The sequence below is a fragment of the Callorhinus ursinus genome, unplaced genomic scaffold (genome assembly GCF_003265705.2).
Source record: "Callorhinus ursinus isolate GAN/ISIS: 27379988/994484 unplaced genomic scaffold, GSC_fseal_2.0 scaffold10, whole genome shotgun sequence".
Taxonomy (NCBI): Eukaryota; Metazoa; Chordata; class Mammalia; order Carnivora; family Otariidae; genus Callorhinus; species Callorhinus ursinus.
The window spans coordinates 51154213-51178710 of record NW_027397072.1 but is presented as its reverse complement, the minus strand read 5'-3'; the positions used below and the strand labels follow the sequence as shown (position 1 = coordinate 51178710).

At 35.9% G+C, this 24498-nt stretch overlaps 1 protein-coding gene and 1 long non-coding RNA gene across 4 annotated transcripts in view; one reads left to right on the top strand and one right to left on the bottom strand.

The window, feature by feature from the left end:
- EXOC6B (exocyst complex component 6B) overlaps nt 1-24498 on the bottom strand; it is a 606254-nt gene that overhangs the window by 195216 nt on the left and 386540 nt on the right. The window lies entirely within an intron of this gene.
- LOC112821156 (uncharacterized) overlaps nt 1-24498 on the top strand; it is a 106651-nt gene that overhangs the window by 26790 nt on the left and 55363 nt on the right. The window contains exons 2-3 of the long non-coding RNA XR_003207361.2: nt 4803-4940; nt 14267-14343. This is a non-coding gene — a long non-coding RNA (uncharacterized lncRNA). The remainder of the gene's footprint in view (nt 1-4802; nt 4941-14266; nt 14344-24498) is intronic.

Sequence of the window (24498 nt, the reverse complement as noted above, 5' to 3'; positions counted from 1 at the left end):
GTATACGTAGTACAATTCCACATACATAGAAGAAATGTTACTTCATTATATATCATGGATGCCTTAGGGCATTGGGGTTTAATTCTCACCCAGAGGCCTGGTGGAGAAGAGTTGCTTTACATTAATTTTGGGAGAACTGACATTTTGGTTGCATCCATAAATACAGGATACCTTTCTATTTAGTTAGATCTTCTTTAATTTTTTTTTGGTAGTGTTTTATAGTTTTAAGTGCACAAGTTTAGCACATTTTTCTTTGTTACAGAGTATTTCCTGGTTTTTGATGTTGTAAACGACATTGATTAAGGTTTTTTTTGGAGGTAGTGGTTCCATGATTCATCCATTTGCGTATAACACCCAGTGCTCCATTCAGTATGTGCCCACTTTAATACCCATCACCAGGCTAACCCATCCCCCACCCCCAGCCCCTCTAGAACTCTCAGTTTGTTTCTCAGAGTCCAGTCTCTCATGGTTTGTCTCCCACTCTGATTTCTCTCCCTTCATTTTTCCCTTCCTACTTTTTTTTTAACATATAATGTATTATTTGTTTCAGAGGTACACGTCTGTGATTCATCAGTCTTACACAATTCACAGCACTCACCATAGCACATGCCCTCCCCACTGTCTATCACCCAGCCAACCCATCCCTCCCACCCCCACCACTCCAGCAACCCTCAGTTTGTTTCCTAAGATTAAGAACAACATTGATTTTTATAATTTTTTTAAAGATTTTATTTATTTATTTGACAGAGAGATAGAGAGAGAGCACAAGTAGGCAGAGAGGCAGGCAGAGGGAGAGAGAGAAGCAGGCTCCCCACTGAGCAGAGAGCCTGACGCAGGGCTTGGTTCCAGGATCCTGGGATCATGACCTGAGCCAAAGGCAGCCACTTAACCGACTGAACCATCCAGGCGCCCCATGACATTGATTTTTATTTTCAGATTCTAATTCCTCTTTATTAGTACATAGAAATAGACCTGTTTTGGGGAGCCTGGGTGGCTCAGCTGGTTAAGCATCTGACTCTGGGGTTTTGGCTCAGGTCATGATCTCACGGTTGTGAGATGAAGCCCCGAGTAGGGCTCTGCTTGAGAATCCCTCTCCCTCCCCTTCTGCCCCTTTGCCCCCCTACCCCTGCTTGTGCTTGTGCTGGTGTGCTCTCTCTCTCCCTCTCTAAAATAAATAAATAAATAAATAAATAAATAAATAAATAAATAAATAAAATCTTTAAAAAAAAGAAATAGACCTGTTTTTTGCATAGTGACCTTATATCTTGTGATCTTGCTAAACTTAGTTTTATTTCCTTTTTAAAAAAAAAAATCCCTTCGAATTTTCTACATAGACAATGGAGTTATCTTTTTTAAAAAGAAAAAATTTTTCATTCTCCCCCCTTTCAATTAGCACACTTTGTACTTCTTTTACTTGCCATTTTGCATGAACTAGCTCCAACAGGGTGCTGAAATGGAATGCTGAGAGCAGACATACTTGTCTTGTTCCTGATCTTAGAGGTCAAACATTCAGTCTTTTACCATTAAGTAAAATGCTAGACGGAGGTTTTCATAGATACTCTTTTATTAGATTAAATAAGACTAGATTTGTCTGCTGAGAAATTGTTGTTGTTGTTTTTTTTTTTTGAAAGGGTGTCCATTTTTCCCAAATGTTTTATCTGCATCTCCTGAGATTCTCTCTCTCTCTCTCACACACACATATTAAATAAGCTTATTTCTATTAAAGAAACTGAATTTATATTTTATAACTTTCCAATGAAGAAACTCCAGACTCTGATTATTTCACTAGTGAAATCTATCAAGTATTAATGGGAGAAATGAAACCAAGTCTAGACAAAACCTTTCACAAAACAGAGATGGGGGAGAAAACATTTCTAAAATGCATTTTATGAGGCCAACATTACCGTGATGGCAAAATCCAAGGCAAAGATGATATAAGAACAGAAAACTATAAACCAACATCCTGCATAAACACACATACACAATTTCAACACAATAGCAAATGAAATCCAGCATTACATAAAAAAGACGATATGTTATGTCTAAGTGGGATATATTACATAAACATGTCTGTTATTGATTTCTAATTTATTTCTGTTGCAGATGGCAAACATAGTAAGAATTTATTCCTTTTATATTTATTGAGACTTGTTTTATGGTCTAAAATGTGCTCTTAGTGAATGCTGCATATGCACTAGGAAAAAAAAATGCTGCTGCTGGTGGTGGAATGTCAATTAGATCCAGTTGTTTGATATTACAGTTCAAGTCTTCTATAGCCTTACTGGTATTTTGTCTACTTGTTTTATTGGTTACTGAAGGAGTGTTAAAATAACCAACTATAATTGTGAATCTATCTACTTATCCTTTCAGTTCTGTCAGTTTTTGTTTCTACAATTGAAGATCTGCTATTGAGTGCAGACACATTAAATCCTCTGCACAATTCTCATTCTCTCCTCTACTTCTGGGTCTCCAAGGACATAAATATTCTACCTTTCGACTGTGCTCCATCTCTCTTTTATGCCCTATTCCATTTTTAAAAATTAAAAGTAAAATTTGTATTCTTTTTTTCTATGTGTTTAAGTTTTGGTATATTCATAGATCTTTGAGTTAACTTATCTCGACTTCTGCTTTATTGAGTCTGTGTTAAACATGTTTAATCCATTTTTAAGAGCTCACGTTAATGAGCTCTTCACTACAAATCTTGTATTTTGCTATTCTAAAACACATATTTGATTTTTAACGTATGTCCAAATAATTTTTTTGGTATTGTCCATTCTTTCCTCTGTTTTCTTTAACATATTAATTAGTTATTTTGAAATCTCTGTCTCTTAGCATATCTGGATTATCTAACAATCTGCTTCTACTGACTGTTTTAACTTTTGATTACAGGTCAGTTTTTCTGCTTACTATCACGTTAAGAAACTATTTCAGGGGCGCCTGGGTGGCTCAGTCATTAAGTGTTTGGCTCAGGACATGATCCCAGGATCCTGGGATCAAGCCCCGCATCGGGCTCCCTGCTCTGCGGGAAGCCTGCTTCTCCCTCTCCCACTCCCCCTGTTTGTGTTCCCTCTCTCGCTGTGTCTCTCTCTGTCAAATAAATAAATAAAATCTTAAAAAAAAAACTCTATTTCATATGTCATACATTGCAGATAAGATGCTATAGAGGCACTAGATTATTTTATCCTCCTCAGTAGAGTTTTGAGTTTTGTTTAGGCAGGCAGTTAAATTATTAGTGGATCACTTTCATTTTTGTCAGGCTTGTTAAAGTTATAGTGGGTCTATTTTAATTTCACCTTTTATCTTAGGAACTTGTTCTTAATCCCTGCAAATGGCTTTACTGATGTTTAAACTGAAAGGCCACGTGCTCATCAGGTCTTTCCATGGGTCCAATCCTCAATGTTTCTCTGCTGTGCAACGCCAGAATATTTGCTCAACTATTAATATTCCAGCAGCTGATGTCTTCTACAGCTTCAGAGTGTGCCTTATTCATGTGAAGCTTAGAAATTAGCCAGGAACTGAAGAGGAATTTTATAAAGACATTTTGGGGGATTCTTTCTCTGTGTTTCTTTCTTATTTGGTATCCTGTTCCTCTGAAACCAATTGTTATTTACATCCCAAGCATTGATCCCTTCATTTTTTTTGACAATTCTCTGGTTTTATATTTTGTATATAAATATACAAATATAAATATAAAAATATTTATAACTAGAGAATAAGTCTGTTATGAGCTATGAGATCACAAGTAGAACTAAAAAGGATCTTTTTAATTTGCCAATATATAAAACCAGAAAAAACTATAATAGACATTTAAAGAATTTCTCCCTTGCCAATAATCTTATATGCCCTAGTCTTGATTTACATTATCAGCTTGGCAAACATTTTTGCTTTATAAAGAAAATGCACTCATATATGGGTCTTATGAACTCAAATTCGCAATAAAGGATAAAAGGTACAGTCAGTTAATCAGTACATTCCCATTACAAAACAACAAAAACACAAGCAAACGCCTTGACTTGCATGTTCGACTGCCATAGATCAAAATAGTGTTAAGAGCAAAAACAAACAAATAGAAAAATATATAAAGGTAAACAGACAAATTACAGATATGTGGTTTAATGAAAACAAACATTAAATATGATGCCCTAAAACACTGACGTTATTCTTCACCTCAGTTTTGTCATCTGAAAAATAGAACTGTTACAATGGTTAAATAAAAAGAATTCCTATGTAGTATTCACCACAGTATCTGACTTACATTAAGTACTCAGTAAATGTCTTATGAATATTATAATTTTTATTCCTCTGATCCTGAGTATGGAAAACAGTTGACAAGACATTGGGTATATTTGCTTAAAATGTAAGTATTTTATGAGTTCATAATATTTTACTATTTACGCCTTTTATAGAGTCATATGATTTTCTTCTTTTTAACCAAAAAAATTCTGTCACGCAAAAAAGTGGAAAGCGTACTTCCCGTTCTGAAGCAAATCAAGGAGAACATGCAATTAAGTGCTAAATTGAGCAGAATAAACTCTAAGTGCTATATGATTTTAGAAGAAATGGTTACAAGGCCAAAATAGTCAGAGAAGGCTTCACAAAAGTGGTAGGATTTTCTGGGTGACCTTCATTACATCCCAATAACAACAACATGGAAATGTTTCCGAGTGGCTTCCAATTTGAAATGTGGTCATATAAAGTACTCTACAAATAACAATTATTACTATACAAACCTCCATAGAATAAGAAGTCCTCATAATGAGAAATAAAAACTCTTCCTTTCTCTTTCCTCAATTCCTGTTCAGGTTAAAGGTCAACTTCATCAAGTCATCTCATTAACACAGAAATGTCTTTGAAGGTATTCAGTCTTTGCCATGCTTGACATTTCACCAAGATGCCAAAGAATCAGATTCAAATATTAATGAGCAAAAGGTCACAATGAGGTAATCTCCAAAGTTCTATTAGTTCCTGTTTTCTGACCCTATCCAATTCCCCTTCTCCTTCTCCAGTCCTCTCTTACCACTTATATTTACAATCACTGGCTTCATTTCAAGATATACCCTCTAAACTGGAATTTCACTTGAAGTGAATTTTAAGTGGAGGCCTCCCAGATGCTAATTCCCAATCCAAGGGTGATCTGTAGAGGCATCAAGTTAAAATAAAAAGAAGAGAGAGAATCAGCTAAAAACTATATCGAATTTTGATATTTAACTGCTAGATCAAAATTTTAAAAGAGAAATGAGAAAGAAAAATAGGAAAAATAAAAAAGAAACACTCTCTTTCAAACTTTCCAATAAGCTATTTAATAATGTGACAAAGCAGAGCATATTAAAATATTAACCAAAGCTTCCAGGAAAACCTCTATAATCTCAATTGTTTATTCAAGACCTTTATAAACCTCATAAAAAATTAAGTGGGCTTGGAAAAAACACACCACAGCCATAGGAGAAAGTTTACAAAACACAATGGTACAGACGCCTAACTGTCTGCCAGCCAGTCGCTTTTAACTTCCACATACAACTTATTACTCAGTTCCTAACTGGTCAATACCCTAAATAAGAGCATTTCTCCTCCCAAACACCTCATTAGTCTGAGTTTCTTTTTTGCTTTTTTGAGCTAACGTATCCTGTAGGTGCTTTGGTTCATTATTTTCTGCCAATACAAATACTTCATTTCAGAATATTTAAAACCTTAGGTTTCTCTGAGGGAAATCATTTAAGATCTTCTTTACAAAAATTTCATTAGCTCTCTAATTAATCTTACTATGGGAGAACAGTGCCTGAGCCACCATGTCCATTTTATGGTACGTGGTAGTGAAAACAAGACAAGACTAGAGTGGAAGTGATACTACAGAGAAAGAGCAAGGACTTTGGTTCATATTAATTTAGGTTCAAATCCCAGCCCTATCACTTATGTGACCTCTAGGAAAGTTATTTAATCTTGGTTAGACTTAGCTTGTTCATTGGTAAAGTGGCAATAATGACACCAACCTCGCAGAAATTTATGCAATAAATGGGATAACAGAATGTAGAGACCAGTACAGTTATCTGGCACATATGAGGGCCTCAATGAGTGGTAGGTGGTTTATTATAAAATGTTCTTATCTTTGGGAGGAGTATTGCAGATAGCTTAAGGAAATTTTTAAATGAAAATTTATTTGGGTCCCAGGCAGAATTAAATATTCCACATTTTCTGAGAGGCGGTTACAGAAAAATTCAACATACAAGTTCTAATGTGAGCTAGATTCAATCAACTTTCATACATGTAGAAATCCACTCTGAGTTACTCCTGTCATAGGAAATCAAGGATGAAATATGAATATTTCACTCAGTCTCATTTTGGGAGAACAAATGCTCTTAAACCATTTATATTCTAAGGAAACACACTGCATATTCTCCCCATCCCCATCTTTTTCCCTTCTGAATGGCCCTACAGGAGCTGTAAAGAGGAAACTTTTCATCATAGTGTATCTGTGTGAAAGCACCAAAATATGTTAACAATTAGAAAAGAGGAAACCTGAAAGACTGCCTTGTTAATTAAGGAACTTGCTATCAAAGAACTCATTAAAAGGTAATGAAACCAAATGGCTATTAAAATAAATACCCACTGAATAAAGATCGCCTGGCTAACAGCCCTTCAGAATAGCTTTTTACAAACACTCCTAATAGAAAAGAGCCAGAAAAAGATGAAAAGCCACAATAATGCTAAAACCAAGATTGAAAAAAATAGGGATGAAGTTATCCTAAGAAGGAGGTAGAAGCTGAATTAAGAAAAATGTTCCTAGAATTTATAATATGGTGCATCAAACACTCTTGAAAAGTCTTCTACCATCTATCCCTTCATCTCAGAGACCCTGAGCATTACCTAATACAGAGCTAGGCAGCTGTTCTCTATACTTGGTACTCCTGGCCATTAAAAATGTGGTTCCCCCTATTCCTCAGGTGTCCCTCAACTACCCCCAGCCACCCAGTTTCTTTCTTAAATTTAAGCAGAAGCTGTATATCTTGAAGAGATGGCATAAAGTTGTAGTTAAAGGAAAACTGTTGAAATATAATGGAATCTTAGAGGCACAGTCCTGTCAGCACAGTAAGAACAAGAACTGAAGAATCTCTGTAACAGGACATGCTAGAAATTGACCATTTACGGGGGTCCCGGATGGCTCAGTTGGTTAAGTGTCTGCCTTTGGCTCAGGTCATGATCCCAGGGTCCTGGGATTGAGCCCCACATTGGGCTCGCTGCTCAGTGGGGGGTCTGCTTCTCCCTCTGCCTCTCCCCCTGCTTATGCTCTCTCTGTCAAATAAATAAATAAAATATTTAAAAAAAAAAAAAGAAATTGACCGTTTACATGGTACTCCACAAGTTTAGAAAGTTTTTAGAGAAGTTGACAATGGTCATAGGAAGACACGACCTCCACTCAAAAAATACGTGCAGACTATGTTAGTTGCCTATTTGTTATCCCTGCTCCCTTCTACGTTAACAAAATAATCCTTGGCAATACAAACAGAATAATTATGTTTCTCAGTCTCCTGTCAGAATGAAAGGCAAATGATTTGAAAGCAGAAATGTCTTCAGAAACCCTTTTGCCTGCTCCCTCCTTTCTGCTGTCTAGGGACATAATGGCTAAATTTCTCCAGCTACCTTGAAACCTTGAGGAAAAGGTCAAGAGGTTATAAACGCCTTAGTCGTGACATTCCTGAGCCTCTATGTGATTATGATTACTGGAATTGTTATTATGTGAGAAAATACACTCTTAGGCATGAAAGCCACTGAAGCTGATTAGCTGTAATAACTGATAACTTAAAAGCCAGTAGAATCAGGAAATCAGAGGAGAGATGTGCGTGCATATCATTATGCACACAAATAGTTTGGGAAAGGAATGAGACTGCCATTAAATGGGGCAGAGAAAAGGACGAAAAGCTGTCCACTCTGTTTTTTGACAAGGATACAATGTGCAAAGAACTATATCTGAGGTCAAGTAGGAGAATAAAATACTAGCACATAGCCCAAGTAAAAATGCTACAAAATGAAAAAAAAGGGGGGGTTATAGCAATCTGTGGAGGTTAATTTTATGCATCAACTTGACTGGGTCACAAGGTGCTCAAATATACGGTCGAACATTAAACTGGGTATGTTTGGGAGAGTATTTTTAGATGAGCTTACCATTTAAATCAATAGACTGAGTAAAGCAGATTCCCCTCCCTAATGTGGGTGGGCCTCATCCAACTAGTTGAAGGCCTGAACAGAACAAAAAGGCATATCTTCCCGTGAGTAAGAAGGAACTCCTGCCTAACTGCCTTGAGCTGGAACATCAGTCTTTTCCAGCCTTTAGACTTGAATAGCTCTTACTAGGTCTTGAGCCTCCAGGCTTTCACTCCAGAACTTACACAAACTTCCTGGGTCTCCAGCTTAAGAACTGCAGATCTTAGGACTCCTCAGGAGCCAAAATCACAGAGGCCAATTCCAGTAATAAACCTTTTACACACACAATAAACCTTTTATACACACACACACACACACACACACACACACACCTTATTGGTTCTGTTTCTCTAGAGAATCCTAATACAGCATCTAAAAGACTCACAGAGGGTGCCTGGGTGGCTCAGTTGGTTAAGCGACTGCCTTCGGCTCAGGTCATGATCCTGGAGTCCCGGGATCGAGTCCCGCATCGGGCTCCCTGCTCAGCAGGGAGTCTGCTTCTCCCTCTGACCCTCTTCCCTCTCGTGCTCTCTATCTCTCCTTCTCTCTCTCTCAAATAAATAAATAAAATCTTTAAAAAAAATCTTATAAAATAAAAGACTCACAGAATTCTCAAGTCTCAGAAAATCATATATTAGAGGATAAAAAGGAAACTTCCAAGAAGTTCATTGGTATTATCATCTAAAAGATAAAATAAATCATTTCCAATAAAAAAGGAGCATAAAGCGATAGGAGAAAATAGTGTGAGGTGAAATAACATGATAAATCCAAAAGTCAACAGGAAATATAAAGAGAGATGGATAAGATAAAAGTGTTATAAGAATACCAAAAGCATAGTAACTAAATTGAGTTCCATATGACAGGGAATAAGTGCAGGCTTTACGCTATGGAAAATTAACCTAGCTATGTGGAAAACAAACATGAGACATTCTCCCAGAACTTGGTATGAAGCTAAAAATGATAATAGAAAAGATGATCAATTTGAACACAGAAGATAAAGTTAGCATCAGGTCAAATGATGTTTGTAAAGGGGAGCCAAGAAAAAAATGAAACATTAAGAATAATCAATATAGGGGCACCTGGGTGACACAGTTGGTTAAGTGTGTGACTCTTGGTTTCAGCTCACATCATGATCTCAGGGTCATGAGATCGAGCCCCACATCAGGCTCTGTGCTCAGTGCGGAGTCTGCTTAAGACTCTTTCTCCCTCTCCCTCTGTCTCCCCACCCTAAGATAAATAAATAAAATCTTAAAAAAAAAAAACAACAATCAATGTATCAGAAAAATATTTACAGAAAAATACAAGCATTCAGGTAGAAAATTAGGTTGTTAACCAAAATCAGATTTCTCTACTGCAACACTAAAAGGTAGATGACAGTGGAACAAGTACAGAGTATCAAAGGTCAAAAAAGTGACATAAAAATTATTTTGATCAAGCTAAAAGGTGAGAAGAAAACAACATGAAATGTACAGGCCTCACAAAATATGAAACAAATATCTTTACTTAAAGGTATGCATTGTGAAAGCCATAGTCTAAAGCAAACTAACTGAAAGTGAGATAAATTTAACAGTTGTCTTAAAAGTGAGTGTAAATTTCAGTATTCACTGTTGGAAAAAGACATAATATAGAAAATAACACTGTAATAATAATAGTAATACTCAATCTAAAACACTGGGAAATACTAAAAATATAGGAGAGGAAAAAGGGGATAATGAAAATGTGTTGATAAACCACTTAGATTAAAAAGTCACAAATAAAATTTTTCACACTAATTCTAACACTAAGAGAATTATAAAGTTGAAGAATATTTTGAAAAAAAAAAAAAGAAAGGACTTACATTCTTCAAAGCCCTGGGGATGTGCAAGGCTAAAAAATATGGCATATGCACCAAAATGAAAGAAACAAAAGGAACTTTAAAAAAGAGAAAGAACAAAACTACACACTTATAACCAAATAAACAGCTCAATAGTTGTGTATCATTTAAATTATCTTATTAAAAGTATGAAACTCATTTTTCTCCAAAATAAATAAATTATCTTATTAAAAGACAAAGATGAGATTAAAAAAATGGATGAAACTGAGAGAATAATGGGTAAAGGCATATAAAGAAACAGCAAATGTAAAAGAAGAGGTAGTAACATATTTATAAGACATAAGTTCAAATTCAAGGCAAATGTTATTAAACCAAATGGTCATTTCCTATCAGCATTCTAAAATAAAGATCTCACTGCCACAAGCCCTAACACGACACATAATATTGCATGAGAATGCATTAAAAAAAACTGTAGAACAGGGAAAGTACCAAAAACCACAGGCAGCACAATGACAGTAAGAGATCTTGACAGAATACACTTGAGACTTTGACAGATCAACCAGAAAAAAATTATCATGGTAAGTGAGGCCTGAATAATAATGTAGTATCATAGATTTTAAAAGACACGTATGTTGAACTTTGTGTGTTGTGGTCAGGAAATGTCTTCTAATCAGTAAATGGGATAATGTCCAATGAAATCTTAAAGAACTTTGCAGCACCGGTGCTTGAACAAATGGGTAGCCATATGCCTAAACATAAACCTCAACTGTTTCATCATTCTGATATATAGAAGAAAATACCTAAATGGATCATATACCCAAACAGAAAAAGTTATAGTTTCAAATCTTCTAGAAAAAATACAGAAGAAAAGTTTTTAAAACTCAGAGTACAGGATTTCTTAGGCAGGACACAATGAAAAGCTAAGGATTTGGGATATATATAGAACTGAATACAGAAACTGAAATAGAACTGGTATCCAGAATATATAAAATACTCTTCCAACTTAATAAGAAAAATAGCCCAGTGTAAAATATGGGGAAAAGATTTGATTAGGCACTTGATAAAAGAAGATCTATGAACAGCCAATGAGCATATGAAAGGGCTCACTAGCAGGAGGTACTGGGGAAATGATAAAACAACAAAAAATGCCAGTATCTACCCATTAGAGTGACCTTTAGAGTGACTAAAATTAACAAAAAGGATGACAATACCAAATGTTGACAAGAATTTTGAGCAACTGGAACTTTCATACATTGGTTTTAGAAACATAAAATGGTATAGCTACCATTAAAGACCATTTGGCACTTTCTTACAAAGTTAAAAACATACATTTATTTACCGTTTGACACAAATGCAAATTAAAATTAAAATGAACACATGGATTAATTCTTAACATCACAAAAATGGAGAAAACTAGACATGATGTGCCTCCCAACTCAACGCAATTAGAAATATACATAAATATTTATAAAATATTTTTATCAAAATTACATCTATATTTAACCACCAACTTAATGAAAATAGCACAGAAGAACATGTTTAGTGATATCACAGGGATGTACCACGGGAAATCTTATAAAATAAGTAGCTAATTTTCCTTAACAAATAACTAACAAAGCATTAAAAAAAATGAAGAGTATCTACAAATAAAAAGAGACTTAGGAGCCTTCCAATGACAATACAGCTGATATAAAACAAATCTTGCCATCAAGACCCACTGTAAAACTTGATGAAATAACACAAACAAAACAAAATAAAAACAGCTGTTTGAAGGCACCAGAGAGCAATGGAAGACACAAAGATTTACGGAAACAAAAGAGAAAAGTTAAACACTGAGGTGACCTGGAATTTCTCCAGTGTTTCTTCCCCTTGGGGAATTTGCTTATTCCCAACACGGGGGCATGGAGGCTGAGAAGAAAACTGGAGCTGCTCAATCATGTGGAGTCAAACAATAATGGATTCAGCACTCTTACGCCAGGCTCCCCCCAAACAAAGACAGTCAAAATTAGGGAATAAGATGATGTTGGAGCAAAGTGTAGGGCAGAGAAATGAGATTGACATTCTTTATATTGTTTGCTTTTACTTAATCCTAAACTGTAAAGGGGGCATGAAACAGAAACAACAATCAGGAAGACCTGCCAAGAGGTGAGAAAGCCAAGCAGAATTTAAGCAGTCTCACGGGGCTAGGCAGAAGTTTGGAGATCAAGGTCCACCAAGGAGGAAGGGTCCTGGCAAACAGCCCAAGATTCAAGCTGAGATTCCAGCAGGACTAGACCTTATGATTACGTGTAAACAAGAAACATACTAAAGTTTATAAAGCCTTAAGGGTAGCCTACTTTGCAGCGAGAATATTGGTCCAGAACTTTAAAAAATTATCAGAAGTATCAAATGACAGAAATATATCATGAGAGGAGGTGGGGCAAAACAAGATAAAAACAGAAAACAAAAACCCTTGGGTAATTAATATATTATAATTATCAATATGAAATAATGTTTAAAAAACTGGTAACGAGATAGATAATTTTAGACCAGAGACCTATCAACAGAAAACTGATAAAAGGGGCACCTGGGTGGCTCAGTCATTAAGCGTCTGCCTTCGGCTCAGGTCATGATCCCAGGGTCCTGGGATAGAGCCCCACATCAGGCTCCCTGCTCGGAGGGAAGCCTGCTTCTCCCTCTCCCACTCCCCCTGCTTGTGTTCCCTCTCTTGCTGTGTCTCTCTCTGTCAAATAAATAAATAAAATCTTTAAAAAAAGAAGAAAAAAGAAAACTGATAAAAATTCTAAACTAAAAAACACAATTCCTGAAACTGAGAACTCAAAAGATGTTTTTAATGACATATTAGATACAGCAGAAGGATTAATTTACTAGAAGATGGGTTCAACCAAATATTCAGGCTCCAAGAAAGAAAATCAGATGTATAGAACAGAAAATGTTATAAGAAACGTATGAAACACGGTAAAAAATCTAATATATTTTTAATAGAGCTAATGTAACTAAAGTCCTAGGAAGAAAGTGAAAAAAGAAAGAATTGGACAGAAAAAAAAGTTGATGAGAACCTGGCTGGGAATTTTTCAAAACCAATGAAGGACATTAAGCCCCAAATCCAAGAAGCTCTATGAATGTCCAATAAAATAAATAAGAAGAGTCCCACATCTAGAAATATTATAGTGCAAATACACATAATTAAAGGAAACAAGAAAATATTCCTTTCTATTCCTAGTTGTCTGAGTGTTTTTACCACAAAAGAGTGTTGTATTTTTTTAAGATCACTTTTCTGTAAGAGTTGAAATGATAATGTAGTGTTCTTCCTTCACTCATTAATGTAGTGTATTACCCGACTGCTTCCCTTATGGACCAGTATTGCATTCCCAGGTAAGATCCCAGTTGGTCAGGGTGTACAATACCTTCAATATTACTGGGTTCACTTTGCTAGTATTTTACTGAGGGTTTGTCCTTTTATATTTATGCAGAGTATTAGTCTGTAACTTTCTCTTCTTGTGATGTCTTTATTTGGCTTTGGTATCAGGGTTAATGTTGGTCTCATGGAATGAGTTAGGAAGTGTTCCCTGCTCTTCTATTTTTCAGCAGAGTTTATGGAGGATTGGTATTAATTCCTTTTAAATGTTTGGCAGTATTCTCCAGTGAAGCCATCTGGTCCTAGACTTCACTAGGAGGTTTTTGATTACGGATTTAATCTCTTTACTTATTATATAGTCTATTACAATTTTCTCTTTCTTCTGGAGCCAGTTTAGATAATGTGTGTTTCTAGAAATTTGTCCTTTTCATCTAGGTTATCTGTAGTTGCCATAAATTATAACATTTCTATACATTTAATACATATTGTGTACCCAATAAGATACATTTGTAATTCTTTTTTTAATTTAATTCATTTAAATTAAAATTTAAATAAATTAATTTATTTAATAAATTAATATTTATAAATTTATTAAATTTAATAAAATTTAAATTCTTTAAATTTGTCTTTTAAATCCAGTAGGAATGCAAAGTAGAGATAAAAAGCCCCCTCCCTCCCAAATACTGATTCTTATATATATTTACCTTTACTGGAAATCTTTATTTCTTCATATAGCTTCAAGTTACTGTCTGGTGCCCTTTCATTTAACCTAAAGGAATCCCTTTAGCATTTCTTGTAGGAATGAACTACTTCAGCTTTCGTTTATTTCTACATCATTTTTAAAGGACAGTTTTGTCAAATATGGAATTTTGGGTTGACAGGCTTTTTTTTTCTTTCAGCACTTTGAACATACAAACCTACTGCCTTCTGTTCTCCAAAGTTCCTGCTGAGAAAAGTGGAATAATTTGAGCATGAGGTAGGACTTAGACAGGTTAGAAGAAATATACATAATAATTTGCATAAAAGATACGCTCTGATCCTTCTGCAGTCAGTAAACAGGGACCCACATTCATGAACATGGGCTGTTACTGCTTCAAAACTACCAACATGCTGGTGGGAAAGTGGGTAGAAGGCAAGTAAAAACACCACACAGATTTCCTACTGTTATCAGACTGCCTTTTTCTTGACTCAGCATTCATTTGGTCAATGTTTTTGTGGAGGGATGAGAGTTTGGAGCTGCCTACTCCACCATTTTCTTGATATCATTCCCAGAGACAACTCTTCTTAATTCAAGCAGCTGGGTCACAAGTATATGTCACAGATCAGAGTTCCCCAAACTGGTTTACAGAGACAGGTTCTATGGTTCTTGATGGGTCATTTTCCACATTTTTGTGATTGTCTAAAAACATAAATTAATTGTGGTTTGTTTTATCTGAATGCTTGTTTTTATAGCTGAAAACCATTATGTAATTTTAGTGTTTGCCCTTGCATTTGTGTTTACAATGAGAACAGTATCAAGTAATGGGATATTTTTGCCACTGAGCAAAAGGGCAGACATGGACCTTTATGCAATTGTATCAGGTGAAAATCAAAATAGTTTGCCACATAGTATGAAAAAGTTTCATGATAAGTTAACTAGACAAAATTGGTAGAAAATTGAAAAATCATACATGTAACTTTGAAAATTCTGCATTGATACTAGATACTATTCGTGTTGGATACAGCAAGTTAGCTTTAGCAAAACCACAAAACTGATCTTATTAAGTTAATGTTGTTTATTCATTATAAATTTTTAGATTTAAGTTATGAATTTGTTTTAGGTTTATAGTTGTATGAGAATTGTATGGATAAGGTATTCATAGCTACTTTCTGCTTACACACCTATAAGTAACACTATCAAAAAAAATGGGAGAATTTGAGATCAAGAAATTTTTACACTGACAATATGACAGACTGAGCTGACACAAAACATAGAAATTATTAATTCAATATCATAGTATTTTTTAGTTAAAGAATTGAGTTTGAAAGAATAGGAAATATCTAGGTACTAGGGCAAAAAGAAAACAAAACAAAAACTAACTAACTAAAAACCAGAGGAATGTGCTCTGGAGCTGATTCTGCTCAGATCTCAGAAGAACAAGAGGCCAGAATTACCTAACAGCTACATACTGGATTTTAATATCAATACAGGGATAGACCTCAGGTTCCACAGAAGAATGGAGATATAAACTAGACTCCTGCCATCTTAGCTGCTAAAACAACAAAGTACCTGCTGCTACAATAAAGTACCACAGACTGGATGGCTTATAAACATCGGAAACTTATTTCTCATAGTTCTGGAGACCAGAAGTCCAAGATCAGGGTGCAAACATGACTGGATTCTGCTGAAAGCCATCGTTTGAGTTGCTGTAGACTGCCAACCTCTTACTGTATCCTCACTTGGTGAGAAGAAAACAAGCTGGCTTTCTGGCCTCTTCTTATAAGAGCACTAAGATTTATGGGGCATCTGGGTGACTCAGTCAGTTGAGCATCTGCCTTCGGCTCCAGTCATGGTCCCAGCGTCCTGGGATCGAGCCCCGTGTCGGGCTCCCCGCTCAGTGGGGAGCCTGCTTTTCCCTTTCCCTCTGCCCCTCCTCCCCACTCTCGCTCTCTCACTCTCGCAAATAAAATAAAATCTTAAAAAAAAAAGAGTGCTAAGATTTAGATTTCAATATATGAATTTTAGGGGGATACAAACATTAAGTCCATGACACTGCATACTTCTGAGACCTTGAAAGGCTATACTGTCAGTGAGAAGAGACCAGATTAAAGTGAAATGGAAGCTATAAATAAATAAATAAATAAGCACTTGCTGTTGGGAAAAAAATAGTCTCCCATGAGAAATTAAAATCCAAATGTTGATGTGCTGTCAGAATATACAATACTCATGTAGTACAGGAATCTCTAAGCTGAAATATGAACAAAAAAATACAGTCCTGGATCACTGAAATTCCTGACACAACCAGGAAAAACAAAGGTAAAAGAGCTCAATAGGGACACTTTCATTAATCTAGGAAATATACATTCCCACAGAAAAACAATTCTTGCCAAAGATAAGTTCATAATCAAAAATTTAATACCACATGAAGAACTGATTTTCGGGGCACTTGGGTGGCTCAGTTGGTTAAGCATCTGCTTTCAGCTCAGGTCATGATCCTGGAGTCCCAGGATTGAGCCCCACATCGGGCTCCCTGCTCATTGGGATATCTGCTTCTCCCTCTGTCCCTCACCCTGCTCATACTCTCTCTCTCACTCTCTTGCTCTCTCTCTCTCAAATAAATAAAATCTTTAAAAAAAAGAACTGACTTTTCATGAGGTAGAGTCTAAAGATCAACAAAAAGAATAAAAAGCATAGAGACTTGAGACAAAAGAACTTTTGAAAGTTAAAATAAAAGATATATTTAAGATATTTAAGATGACAAACAAGATAAAAGGAATTCAAATAATTACAGAATAACAGAACATTATGAACAGACAGATATCAAAAAGAACCAAATAGGACTTTTAGAAAAATATACACTAAAATGTAAAATTCAACATATTATCTAAACAATAGATTGGACTACCAGACAAATATGATGAATTACATAGAATATGAGACAGAGACATAAAAAGATAAAAATCTTGGGGCACCCTGTATGGCTCAGTCGGTTGAGTGTCTGACTCTTGATTTTGGCTCAGTCATGATCTCAGGGTCCTGAGATCAAGCCCCACCTGGGGCTAAGCGCTGAGGGTGGAGCCTGCTTAGGAGTCTCTCTTTCCCTCTCTATCTGCCCCTCCTCCCACTCATGCTCTAAATTAATTAATTAATTAATTAATAAGATCTTTTTTAAAAAAAAGTGATAAGAAAGAAAAGAAAGTTTCCTACAAAGGAACAATGAAATCCGGCTGACAGCAACAGGAAGAGGCTGGAGGATAAGGAAATAATACCTCCACAAGGCAGAAGGAAAATAAGGCTTAATTTAGAATTCTAACACTAGTTAGAGACGAACTGGGGTAAAATAAGAACATTTTCAGATAAAAGGGTTTCATCCATCACTTAAATATGAGAAGACTGCTTAGGTAAAGACCAGAAGCCGACTGAGAGTAAGGTGATTTGGTGCAAGTCATGGATACATACTCCTTTAGTCTAGAGAAGACCTCAGTGGCCATCTGCCTAGACCCACAACAAGAATGACTACTACAGCATTACCACTGAGGGTGTCTAGAACTTCACACAAATACCTCCAAAGAAGCGAAGCTCACTAAATGAGAGACAACATATAACACTTTTGCCAGAAGGTTTTTCTGCCTTTTGTTCTACCTTCAAGAGCTAGGATAGCCCTTTGGCTAACTGAAGGAAACAATTATATGTCTTAAGCCTCTAAGTTATCTTTTCTTTAGGCTAGATATACCAAATTTTTTTTCAAATATCTCCATAAGATTCAGCTTCTAGTTCTTTCTCTCTTTTTTTCTTTTGAGAGAGGGAGAGAGAGAGAGAGAGCATACTCGGGGGAGGAGGGGCAGAGGGTGAGGGAGAGAAAGAATCTTAAGCAGGCTCCACACCCAGCATGGAGCCCAACACAGGGCTTGACCTCACCATCCTGAGATCACGACCTGAGCTGAAACCAAGAGTCAGACTCTTAACCGACAGCCACACAGGCGCCCCAAGTTCCTAGTCCTTCCTATACAGTAGCATTTTCTTTTAGAAGCACTCCAAGTTATCAGCATCTTTTATAGAATATAAAATAAAAGCAGAATATTTGATCCAGGAATGCTCTGACCAGCATTGAGTAGAAGAGGATACTGTTCTAGATCAGTAGTTATTAAACTTTAGCATACATCAGAATTCCCTGGAGGACTTATTGAAACAGATTCCTAGGACAAAAGCTCCAGTTTCTGATTCAGCATGTCTGGGATGGGGCCCAAGATTTTGCAACTTTTTAACAAGTTATTTGGTGAAGCTGACACTGCTGTTCCAGGGACCACACTCCGAAAACTGTTAAATAATATTCTATAACACAATCTTAGATCAATTTAGCTTTTTCGTAGACCTATATAGTCTTGCCTATCCAACCTGAACTTGCAACCCACTCAAATTCTCAAGTTATTACAGGCACTATTGATTTGAATAACCTACTAAACATTCCCATTCTTTGTTTTCTAACTCTATTGAGAAAATCAACAAAAAGCATATTACAGATGGTTGATCATTAATGACATATTCATCTATGAAAGACAGTATATTATTCTTTATATTTTAGCTTTAGTTCATCAAGCTAAAAAGAGTTCCAGACCTCTGTCATCTCTAATTTATGAGTCAGGTTTCTTTGGTTGTTTTTTTTTAGTTCTCTTGATGTCCTTTCCCTGACATTAACAGAACTCAAAGGCCCTGCAATGAGTAGTCTTCAAATTATTTTTTAATCCCATAACAACAGAATTGCTAAGGATGTCAAAAAACAATGAATCAACTACATAATGCTTTCCAAGGACCTTTGAAAAATAACTATTGGCTCCTCAACTATATGAATAGTTTACCTAACTATCCTATTACCAGTTGTCTAAAAAACCAGTTTTATAAATACTTACCTAAAACTGAAAAGAAATTACTTTCAAGTTTGAGTGCCTGACTCCAGTTAGCTAATGAGACAAGAAGACAGGAACACTGCCATTTCCATACCACATGGACAGAGGCTCTCTGTGCAGGGATATATTGATATGCTGGGAGAACAGCCTATCAAGGAACAGATGTACTCAGTGTCGATAGGTTACACTTGAGAAATTAATGACCTTCACTAGCTTTGCTAGTTATTTTTTCTGTGCCAACTTCTTGGGTACCAAAGTTTAATTCAAGTCAGTTAGACAGACCTAAGATAAATCCCAGAATACAACCTCCAAGTCTATAAAAGTTTACCAGTTCACCAAAATTGCCCAGCTCTGCTCCAACTTACCTCAATTCAAGATGCCTTGGTTAGCAGATGATCAGTAGTCAATTACTAGATTACATTATAACTTTTATAATTCTTTTTTTCCTACCTGATGTAAGACTCTATGCCCACTGCCTTAGCTGAATTAACCTGACAATAAGTACTCTCCTATCACTGAATTGGTGAAAATGTTTTTGGAAGGAATATGAACATGCTGTGTTTTTATATATCTAGCTTTTATGAAACATAATCAATTGCTATAGCAACCCTGAGGGATCCTTAAGATTCAGGTACTCATTTGCATTATCAAGTCAGGAAAGATAATGAGCCTTAAGGTTCTCCATGGAGCTAAATTAAAGAAGCCAAATCTTCTGACTACAGTTTTTGCCCCAATCTCTTAAATTTAGCTATGGGGTTCTGAAAATTTACAAATCAAAGAACAAACAAAGAAAAGATGCTGAGCCTGGGGTCCTGCAAAGAATACAGTGATCAAAGGACAAATCATTGTGGTTGTGGGAAAGAAACGAGGTCTCCTCAAGCTAAAACAAAAAACTCAAAAAACTATGTCTGAAACATCTTGAAAACTCTTTAAAATGTACCGACACTGTAGTTTGAAGTGTATGGAAGACTTTCCATGTGTTTTTTGACTGCATTCAATCACAGACAGATGCTACAATTCACTGTCTCTAAGTGTCCAAAGTGTGATCAACAAATTTAGATCACAGCTTCTAGAATTAACCATGCCAATATAAAAGCCAACTGAACAAAACTATTGCAGAACACTGTTTCGCTACACTAATGAGGAGGAATAGGTAGCACAGAGTGAAATTCTGACTATTGGCACTGAGCTTACAACAAAACAGGATCTTGGAACTGTGAAAAATAACAGTAGTATGTATGGCATATATGGACTAGTGCCAAACAGCAATAATAGTTTTTACTCTATAACTTTCATTAGCAAAGTGCGGAGAAAGAGTGATTTTTTTCCTAGGAGATTTTGGAGGTTTAGCATCTTCAGGACTCTAGAGGTGAAAACAAAAACTTTGACCAATATTGATTTATCAGACAACTCACACTAGGTTATATAAGCTGTAATAACAAATAATTCCCAAATCTTCGTGGTTTACAACTACAAAGATTTATTTCTTACTCACGTTACATTGTCAGCTGGGGGCCAGGCTGCAGAAGCAGCCCCTTCCTGGCACAGAGGGAAGATAGCCATAGCAGACAATGTAATGATTCTCAAGGATTCTGCTGGAAGGTGACATCCATCCACTCTGTTTACATTTCATTGGACACAGGAAGTTATGTGGCCAAGCTTGAGGTCACTGGGTAGAGAATTTTAATTCTCTCACAAGGAGAGGCAGTAAATAATTAGAAAAAATAATAAGACCACAATCTGCCAACCAGTATTTGCTTTTTCCTTCTGCATACAAAATACACACACCCTGCTCCCCAGAGGGGATAACCAGAAACTCCTATCCAATCATGCCAACAGAGTCACAAAAAAGGCCATAATCTTGTAACAGACTCTTTTTAAAGTCCAAATCTGGCACTTTTTACTCTGAAGACCAATAAACCAAAAAGACAAGTGAGCTGCCCCTCAAACATCCAACCTATAATTGCAGAACAGGAATACCACAACTGGAATAATTTTCAATTTGGAAAGGGGAAGATAGGAAACACACAGCAGTCTCTTATCCATGTGAATTCTGAAACTTTGCTGGACAGAAGTTGTAAGAGCCACTTGCCCTGGGAGTAAAGAACATTCCTTAATTGGGGCCTGCAGTGACTTCCTTGTTCACTGCTTTCCGAGGCCGTTGGCTCTGCCCTCTGGGAAGACATTCATTTTTCTTGATTCTTGCTGGGTACTCAACTTTAATTGAATCTGAGGTTTTAACGCAAGTGTGCTGGCTTTAGCTCTAATGTGGTCTTTGATAGGTGGCTGAAATATAATGGGTTTCCGTCCATTCATATAATTTTCAATTATATATTTTATCAGTTGAAAATGAGAAATAGTTAAATATGGTGACTCTTCAATTGCTAGAATTTCTAGATTCTCCCTATTCCCTTTACTCCCTGTTAATAAACAGGCCAATTCTCTCCTGAGTTTATCTCTATTTGGTAAACAAATGAAGGCAATAGAAACCAGAGAACATTGGTCACATTTTGTTTCCCAAGCTCTCCTACTGCCTAATACCACATACTCAATCTGGCATATTGTCTGATTTCCAGTTACCTTAGGTGACAAATTTCACCAAAAGTTTTATCATGGGAACCACCTTCTGCCTAGCCCCAAGGTCAATGTCAGATATTTTAGGTATTTTTGTATGTCTGTTTATTACAGCAGTATCCCATTTAGTTATCAACTTCTGTATCAGTCAGCTTATACTCAGTCATGATACAACAAAAAACAACCCCTAAATCTCAGTGTTTTACAACTAAAGCTTAATCCTCACCCAAATTATTGTTAGCTAGGGATCAGCTGCTCTGCTTAATGTCATTTTTATTCTAGAACCAAGTTGGAAATGGGGCAGCTACGCTTTGGGACATTCTATGCACGTGGCAGAGGGAAAAGAGTGATGGAAGAACCACAGAATATCTCTCACAGCTTCTTCTGAGAAGTAACATCTGAAACACTTCCATTTCACTAACCAGAGCAAGTCATATGGCCAAGGCTACACAGGGAAGGGAACTGAATATCTGTGAATGATACAATCTACTAAAACAATTTATCACAACAGACTGAATGTGGAAGCTGTAAGAAATCAGCTGTCTTCTATGAAGCTAGACAGTAAAAGGATTTGCAAAAATGTAAAACAATGATGCTCAGAAGAGTAAATTTGTTTAGAAAATAGTCATTATTCATTAAAACATTATTATATTGGGTTTATTATTACTCTTTTAAAATAAAATAATAAATACTTAAAGACTTCTAAGACAATTCCTAATATGGCATACATGGATAGATATAAACAAACAAACAAAAGTCCTTTGGTGTCCTCAGTAATTTTGGGGAGTATGAATAGTTCCCAAAACCAGAAAGTTTGAGAACTGCTGCTCTACAGGACAAACAACAGTAATAATCCAAGAACTGGTTGGGTTAAAATAGGTGCAGTTTGTAATTCACAGTGTCTGGCACAGAGTACACATTTAATAAATATTAAATATTATCGTTACTAATGATAACTAAAGGGATGAAAAATAAATGAAAACAAGAGAAAATTGTTACATAAACACAGTACTCAGCTTTTAAAAAAATCACAAAAGAACAATTTTTTATTTTAATAACAGGCAAATTCCTAAAGAATGTAGAACTCAAATGCTATATTAGTGGCACTCTGATGACAAAAGCAATGCATAATTGGGGTGAAAAAAAAGTCATTAAACATTATAGAAATGTTTAAGGAAGAAAGGCAAAGTCCCTTGTAAATTCTACATTGCAGAGATAACAGACTGACCTCTAGAATTCTTTTTTCTAACCAATACATCTTGCGCGCGCGCACACACACACACACACACACACACATATTCTGGAAAAATGAGATGACACTAGACAAAACAAACTAACTTATAACATACTTTTAAAAAAAACCTAACACGTATCTTTTTTTAATTAGCCAACATACAGTATATCATTAGTTCTGATATAATGTTCAATGATGCACTAGCTGCATACAACATCCAGTGCTCATCACATCACATGCCCTCCCCAGTGCCCATCTCCCCACCCACCTCCCTTTCCACCACCCTCAATTTGTTTCCCTGAGTCAAGAATCCCTCATGGTTGGTCTCCCTCTGATTTCTTCCCATGCAGTTTTCCCTCCCTTCCCCTGTGGTCCTCTGCGTTATTCCTTATATTCCACGCATGAGTGAAACCGTATGATGTCTTTCTCTAATTCCTAACATGTATCTTAAATAAATTTTAATGCATTTATATTGATCTGTATCTTTAATTACATGGATGTATCAATCAATATCTGTTTAAGTGCTTATTATTTCCATATCATTGTTTAAAAAAATGCTATCTAAAGAACATTCTTACAGATATATTGTTGCCTATTCGTGATGATGTCTTGAAAATAATATATAAGAATGAAATTTCTAAGTAAAAGGGCACGGACACAGAATTTTAATAAATGAAGTAAACTGCCTACTAAAAATTCATATTATAACAAACAACGTATCAGTACTTTTTTTGGTCACAATGCTGTCAAGACTGGGTATTTTCAATCTTTACCCATATGACACATGAAAAATCTCACTGATGTTTTCATTTGCATTTCTATAATCATGAGCATGAGTATGCTTACTTAATTGGCCTCTGTATTGCCTTTTGCCATTTGCACACGTTTCTTCTGTTTTTTTTATTACATTGTTATTATAAAAGACTCAAAATAATGAATAGAGCAAAATGTGAAAATCGTTCTTCACATTTACTCACTAAACCAACTCCCTTCCAGAGAAATGCCTAACAGCATGGAATACATTCTTCCAGTCTGACTTTTATGTATTTTCATACATGTACAAGCACATATATTTTTTTCTTAAAACATGAGGTCATAATAAATCTACTGTTCTGTATTTTAATCTTATCAAATAGGAACTTACCACATCACTGTGTTCTTTTAAAAGGTCAAATATTATTCTAAGTATTTACTATGGTATATACTATAATTTACCTTATAAGCCCCCTATTAATGGGCACCTGAATTGTTTTCAAGTTTTTATGCAACAACGTTTTGATGAATATTTATGTATACTGATCTTCAATGGGTACAAGATGAAACTGCTGACTCTACGAATGTGCACTTTTTTAAAATTTTATTTTATTATGTTATGTTAATCACCATACATTACATCATTAGTTTTTGATGTAGTGTGCCATGATTCATTGTTTATGTATAACACCCAGTGCTCCATGCAGAACGTGCCCTCTTTAATACCCATCACCAGGCTAACCCATCCCCCGCCCCCTCCCCTCTAGAACCCTCAGTTTGTTCCTCAGAGTCCATAGTTTCTCATGGTTCATCTCCCCCTCTGATTGCCCCCGCTTCATTTTTCACTTCCTACTATCTTTTTTCTTTTTTTAACATATAATGTATTATTTGTTTCAGAGGTACAGGTCTGTGTTTCATCAGTCTTGCACAATTCACAGTGCTCACCATAGCACATACCCTCCCCAG